A 7,500-nucleotide genomic window follows, 5' to 3' on the forward strand; every position below is an offset into this window, starting at 1 on the left:
ATCTGCGTACGCACATACCTTACAGGTGGAACTAAGCTGCCGCAGTAATGGATCCATCATCATGTTCCATATATATGGACCACAAATGGAACCCTGCGGGCAACCCCTAACGACATCTATTGAAACACTATTCTGGGCACCAACAGAGCACGCCACCCTGTCAGAGAAATAGCTTTTCCAGAGTTTTATCTCTCGACAACCAACTTCCTGCAAACGAGCAATCACACGCGACCAACACAAATGGTCAAAAGCACCCTTAAAATCGACAAAAATACCCAAAACGTATTTGCTTGTAGATCCCTCGACGCATTGTTTGACATAAAGCCAAGCGTCTTCAATACTACGACCTGGTTTGAAACCAAATTGAAATTCGGATTCTGTCCCAGCCAACCTCTCCTGCAATCTCTGCACCATTATCCTTTCCAATACTTTACCAAGCACTGGTAGGAGGCTGATGCCTCGATAAGATCGAGGATTACTCCTGACCTTATCGGGAGATTTCAGAAGGACGATGACTTTCGCAGCCTTCCACGACCTCGGAAAAACACCTGAGCGAATACAATTACAGAGCAAAGTCTCCAGGTAGTCCGGAATGGCCTTCCAGATGCTTTTACACATCTCTCCGGTCAAACCATCCAAGCCTGGTGACTTCCTGCAGCGAACCAAGGCTACAGCCTGATCGATCTCATTTCTCTCCAATTCTGGAACAATAGCAGTCTCCTCCTGTGGAGGAGGCAACCACAGGTCCACCCTTGGAAAGAAAGAAGCCATCAGGGCCGACACACACTCTGTCCACGTGGTAAGGACTCTATCATCTACCTTAATACCAGAAACATCAACCGATTTCTGGGATCTACAAATCTTATACAGCTGACCCCATGGGTCATCACGGTTTCTCGCAACAAAAGACTGCCATTGACCATCTTTCGCACTAGCTATCATGTCTTGATATTCATTCAGACACTGCCTATAGGCAGCCGAATGTACGCCAACGTCATCCGCGTTCCGTCGTTTGGCTCTCTGGAATTTCTTCCTGAGACGCCTTACAACTTTACGCTTCTGACTCAGAGTTCTATTCCACCACCTCAACCTCCTAGAACTCGATCGGCTATATCTCTCGAAGAGAGTATCATTGACGCTAGTAACAGTGTTGGTTAACAATGCTACTTGCTCATCGACAGGAAGAGAAGAAAATTCTCGCAGCGAAATGTTCGAGAAGGCATTGACCAGTTGCTGCCCGTAAACGGACCAATCAACATTCGCCAAACGCCAACGAACAGAAGGGTTGACAAATTCAACTATTTCATCATACGACATCTCTATACGGATTAGGTTATGATCACTAATTCCCAGTTCTTCATCAACGCTCCATGAAAAACGAAACTGCCGCGAAGCAGCATCAGTTACAGCATGTTACGTCGATATCGCTAGAGCCATTAACCGTACAGTAGGTATAAACCTCACTCGGCTGGTTCACCACATGCATGGCCCTTGAAAGGAGCCACTCACTCAACATCTCCCCCCTAGTGTAGTTCTGATAACTCCGCGCTTGCCGAGTTATCTTACTGAACCACATGGGAGAAGATGCGTTCGCGTCCAAGCCGAGGATGACAGGATGGCTACTCACCTGTAGTAGCACCGCATCCATGTACCTAAGGTACGGCTCTAACGCTTCTTCGAACTTGCAATAGAGACTCGCAAGAAATAAAACACCAAATTCAGCACTCACAGACACACAAACACCAAAATCACTCGCATCCACAAGCACACAATCTACGTTACTATCGTCGACGACAACTGCAGAATGACACCTCGAGTCAGGAAATACCCGCATTTCTGCAGGCAGGCCCCTTATTCGACCAAAAGTCGAATAAGGTTCCTGAATCAATGCGAACCTACAGTTTAGCCGACGCATCGTAACACCCAAATCAGACATGACTGCGCTCGATCGTCTGCAATTAAGTTGGATGATTAAATCCATCTTAATGCTTAGATTTCGCCCTAGCCACCAACAAACTATAAATCGGGCAAGCCTCAGACATCATTAGATGTTCTGAGGGTTTACCCCGGAACGCACAATTACGGCAATTTGGTGCATTCTTGCACCTCTTCGCCGTATGCCCCTCTTCACCGCACCTACGGCACACTCCACGTGTGAAGCGGCAGTGCTGGACCTTGTGGTCGAAGCTTAGGCAGCGGTAGCAATGGGGGACCCCATCATGTGGTTGCACCAAGAAGGAGAACCACTTGATGTAGCACCTCCCAGCCGCCAACAAAGCATCCACCACTCGGCTTTTGCCCTCCAAGATGACGTTAACCGATCCTACTGGGGTCTTTCCAGGCACCAGTAATCATACGGACGCTCTTGGTAAATTCCTCCTTGGTCATTTTCCCTTTGAAGTTAAGGGAAAACAACTCCTCCATGAAAACTTCCGGTTTTATAGCCGGATCAACATTTTGGACCACGACCCTAGGACCCAACTTATCTTGGACACTAACTTCCAAGCCTACCTCTGAGAATTTTGCATTTTTTGCAATTTTCTCCCTCTCTGCGACTGAGGGGGTACGAATGATCGCACCGCCTCCCTTAACAGCCTTGACCTGGTGTACACGTACACCAAGGTCCGCCAAACTTGGTCCCACCTCGGAGACCACCTTCTTAGCCACATCCTTGGGTGCTACTGTGGAGTCCTTAGGCTTCACAATAGCAGACCACGTCTCAACAGGCTTGGGAAGGGGCTCCATTGCTGCCCGGGTAGGCACCCGAGGCACCATAGGTGCACCAACGGTCGCCGTGGAACGACCAGCCACATCTGCAGAACGGGGGAGAACATCTAAGCGCCCTCGAAGACGCTCGTTCTCCGCCACCAACGACACAACCAACTGCTCAAAACGAGCAGTCTGGGACAAAACATCCTTCAAAGCAGCGCTCGAAAGGGAATGTTTGTCCATCAATACGGACAGCAAAGCCGATTTGGCTTCATGCATCTGCCCAATGGCAGATGCAGCCGAAACCGGCTCAAAACCACTACGGCGAGAGCGTCGGCTCTGCTTAACAGCAGCGCGTTCAGCCTCGTCGCAGCTCGACAATATGTCCGAAGACATAGCAGCAGCAGAAACAGGCAATGGCTTCAAGAAGTCATTGCCACCAACAGATTTAACAGCCTTGGAGGCCGATGCGACCTCTACAGCAACAACACCAGTGGCGACAACACCAGTAGCATTACTGCCTGATGCACCATCAGCCCCTTTGGCAGCCTTAACGGCAACAACGCTCTCTTCACCACTGGATTTACCTCTGGCACTCATGCCAGAAGCAGAGCCAGCGGTGCCAGCGACACATTTCCTCTTTGCACAAGAGGACTCACTCTCTTCACCAGACGGGGTGGGAGTTGTACCTCCCTCCGCCTTTTTGCGACTCCTACGAGTCGACGGTTTAGGCGGCATAGCGCTTACTCTTATCTAGCAGGTAAAACCACCAGACAAAAGCAAACGCCTAAAATATGCTTTACAAACCACACGTAAATATGTGGTTTGTAACTACAATAAATAATGTATAGGAAAACTATACTAATTGCCACTATCCACCGATAGATGGCGCCAAGCAAAAATTCAACAGCGATCCACCAACAGATGGCGCTGCAAAACCAAAACAAACTATTGAAGGTCAGATGAGACACCAAAAGCACGTGGCTAGCGGAGCCCCACTTTCACAACAACAATTTGCTAGGGCAAATTACTAAATTGGAAAAACAGTAAAAACTTACCGATTTTCTCCAAATTTTCACAAAACTTCAATTATTAATTGAAGTTAAAACACTTTTAATCACTTTTAAACACTTTTTAAAGATTTTTCAATGAAAAACCAGCAATTTAACACACTTTTTTACAGCTGTAACGATATGTGTGTATCGTTAATCCATTCATGCGCGTCACTAATTAGATGACGAGGCATTTGGCTACCTTAAGAGAGTCATAGTTACTCCCGCCGTTTACCCGCGCTTACTTGAATTTCTTCACTTTGACATTCAGAGCACTGGGCAGAAATCACATTGTGTCAACACCCGCTAGGGCCATCACAATGCTTTGTTTTAATTAGACAGTCGGATTCCCCAAGTCCGTGCCAGTTCTGAATTGATTGTTAATTGATAGTCGTTATAATTTAAAGAGTACACACCTTGCGATGCAACCCAATAAATTTTAGCAAGAAAGTTCCACAATTGGTTACATAGCAACTATCCGAGGAACAAGATCCGGAGATCTCTATTTACCCAGAACGAGTACGTAAACCATGTTATTGCTTCCCAATCAAGCCCGACTATCTCAATCTTCAGAGCCAATCCTTATCCCGAAGTTACGGATCTAATTTGCCGACTTCCCTTACCTACATTATTCTATCGACTAGAGACTCTTCACCTTGGAGACCAGCTGCGGATATTGGTACGGCCTGTTGAGAAGTTTGCGTGACCCCACCATAAATTTTCAAGGTCCGAGGAGAAAATATCGACACAACAGTAAATGTCATGCTCTTCTAGTCCATCTACCATATCTCTCTTCGAAAGACTTCCATGGTAGTACGACTATAAAACAGAAAAGAAAACTCTTCCGATACCTCTCGACGGCTTCTTTATGGTCGTTCCTGTTGCCAGGATGAGCACAAGGCCCATATTTAATAACAAACGGATACTCAACAGGTTACGGAATTGGAACCGTATTCCCTTTCGTTCAAAATTATTCAAGTGTTTAATCACACAATTTTGCAATTGTCAATTATAACTTGAAAATTTTCAGCTTTCGCCTTGAACTTAGGACCGACTAACTCGTGATCAACCACTGTTCACACGAAACCCTTCTCCACTTCAGTCCTCCAAGGTCTCATTCGATTATTTGCTACTACCACCAAGATCTGTGCCAATGGCGGCTCCATGCAGGCTTACGCCAAACACTTCCATGCACACCATTGTACCCTCCTACTCACTAAAGTTTCAAAGTTTAAAATCCAACCGAAATTGAATATAAACCATTTACTTTAGCGGTAATGTATAGGTATACAACTTAAGCGCCATCCATTTTAAGGGCTAGTTGCTTCGGCAGGTGAGTTGTTACACACTCCTTAGCGGATTACGACTTCCATGTCCACCGTCCTGCTGTTTTAAGCAACCAACGCCTTTCATGGTATCTGCATGAGTTGTCAATTTGGGCACCGTAACATTACGTTTGGTTCATCCCACAGCGCCAGTTCTGCTTACCAAAAGTGGCCCACTGGGCACATTATATCACAACCACACCTTCATACCAAGAAAGGTGTGGTTCTTACCCATTTAAAGTTTGAGAATAGGTTAAGGTCGTTTCGACCCTAAGGCCTCTAATCATTCGCTTTACCAGATAAGATTATTTTACATAATTTTTAAATGCACCAGCTATCCTGAGGGAAACTTCGGAGGGAACCAGCTACTAGATGGTTCGATTGGTCTTTCGCCCCTATACTCAATTCTGACAATCGATTTGCACGTCAGAACTGTTTCGGTCTTCCATCAGGGTTTCCCCTGACTTCAACCTGATCAAGTATAGTTCACCATCTTTCGGGTCACAGCATATATGCTCAAGGTACGCTCTGGTTAGAGGCATAAATAATATAAATATTATTATGCATAACTGATAGAACGCCCCGGGATTGAATTAATAGACTATAAATAGACTAAAAACTAATCCCATAAAAGTTATGTTAATTTCGCTATTAGGTTTAAATTCCCAATAACTTGCAAATATGTTAGACTCCTTGGTCCGTGTTTCAAGACGGGTCCCGAAGGTATCCTGAATCTTTCGCATTGTAAATCATATAAGCGCATATAATAAACACAAAAATCAAGATTAATGTGCCATTATAGAATACAAGTATTCAAGCGCTATATATAATAGATCTATCAACACTTTATCCAATCGACAGCACTTATTCTATGTTAATACGCAAGCATACTAATTTGAATAAACTTTCGCCATCGATCTTATGATAAATTGTGTATGTTAATAGATTACAATGTCCTTATATGGAAAAAATGCACGCCATTCTCACTATATTATTCATATAGCAATCGTAACGATGAATTTTCCATAATGGATATTCAGGTTCATCGGGCTTAACCTCTAAGCAGTTTCACGTACTTTTTAACTCTCTATTCAGAGTTCTTTTCAACTTTCCCTCACGGTACTTGTTTACTATCGGTCTCATGGTTATATTTAGTTTTAGATGGAGTTTACCACCCACTTAGTGCTGCACTATCAAGCAACACGACTCTTTGGAAATGTTCTCTAGTAATCATTAACGTTATACGGGCCTGGCACCCTCTATGGGTAAATGGCCTCATTTAAGAAGGACTTAAATCGTTAATTTCTCATACTAGAAATTGAACACTCCATACACTGCATCTCACATTTGCCATAAAGACAAAGTGACTTAGTGCTGAACTCTTTCCTTTTCGCTCGCCGCTACTAAGGAAATCCTTGTTAGTTTCTTTTCCTCCCCTCATTAATATGCTTAAATTCAGGGGGTAGTCCCATATGAGTTGAGGTTGTATAAAACAGATACTATTCAGTTATACATTAAATAGAAACACCATCATTTTCAAATGAAAAAAATCCTTTCTTTTCGGTATATGAAATTTTCGTTTTTCAATTCAAAAGAGACAATTCTAGTTTCATAAAAAAATCATTTTATGCTAGACCTTCCTCAATCGATTGAAAAAATATATAAGTATTTGAGAAAATACTAGGATTTTTTCAATGAGGTATTCTATCTTGACTATTAATATTATGAATTCTTTATTCATCATCAAATGATGAACAGAATCCAGTAATATAACATGTGCTCAAAACACAAATCATTTGATGATTTGATTATTTAAGCAACTTATTTAGCATAGTCTTACAACCCTCAACCATATGTAGTCCAAGCAGCACTCTAAAATTAATTAAAGTACCTTACAGCATGGACTGCGATATGCGTTCAAAATGTCGATGTTCATGTGTCCTGCAGTTCACACGATGACGCACAGTTTGCTGCGTTCTTCATCGACCCATGAGCCGAGTGATCCACCGCTTAGAGTGATAATTTATTTTGTGTTTTGTGTATACAGTCAAAATTGTTTTTATTGAAAGAAATCAAAAATACACCAAAATGAATTGGCATATATCAATTTCTTCAATAAGTTATGTTTTTTATACATACAATTTATGTTGCGAATGTCTTAGTCCAAACAACCGCTTGACATCGACATTCTCCACTCGGTGGTATATGTCGAGCAAACAGAAGAAGGACATTAACTTATATTAAATATAAGTACAACTGTAATTGTATGTTTTTGTTATGCAATGTATGTATTCGATCAATGAAGATCAAAACAGTACACTGAGTATAATCGAATAGTTGCATGGAATAATTAAATTCTTTACAACTATGCCAATGTATGATTTTATATTCTTTCGAATTGTAAACCAGTACAT

The 7,500-nt window shown here is 42.9% G+C and overlaps 1 non-coding gene and 1 pseudogene across 1 annotated transcript; both read right to left on the minus strand.

Annotated features, from left to right (window-relative positions):
- Positions 1 to 6,572, minus strand: part of LOC131805292 (large subunit ribosomal RNA) — a 9,830-nt pseudogene extending 3,258 nt beyond the window's left edge.
- Positions 6,573 to 6,925: 353 nt separating this feature from the next.
- Positions 6,926 to 7,104, minus strand: LOC131805273 (5.8S ribosomal RNA). The gene has a single exon (XR_009343607.1). It is a non-coding gene; the product is annotated as a 5.8S ribosomal RNA (ribosomal RNA).
- Positions 7,105 to 7,500: the final 396 nt, after the last annotated feature.

Source organism: Musca domestica, unplaced genomic scaffold (assembly GCF_030504385.1).
Source record: "Musca domestica strain aabys unplaced genomic scaffold, Musca_domestica.polishedcontigs.V.1.1 5, whole genome shotgun sequence".
In the NCBI taxonomy this organism is placed as follows: domain Eukaryota; kingdom Metazoa; phylum Arthropoda; class Insecta; order Diptera; family Muscidae; genus Musca; species Musca domestica.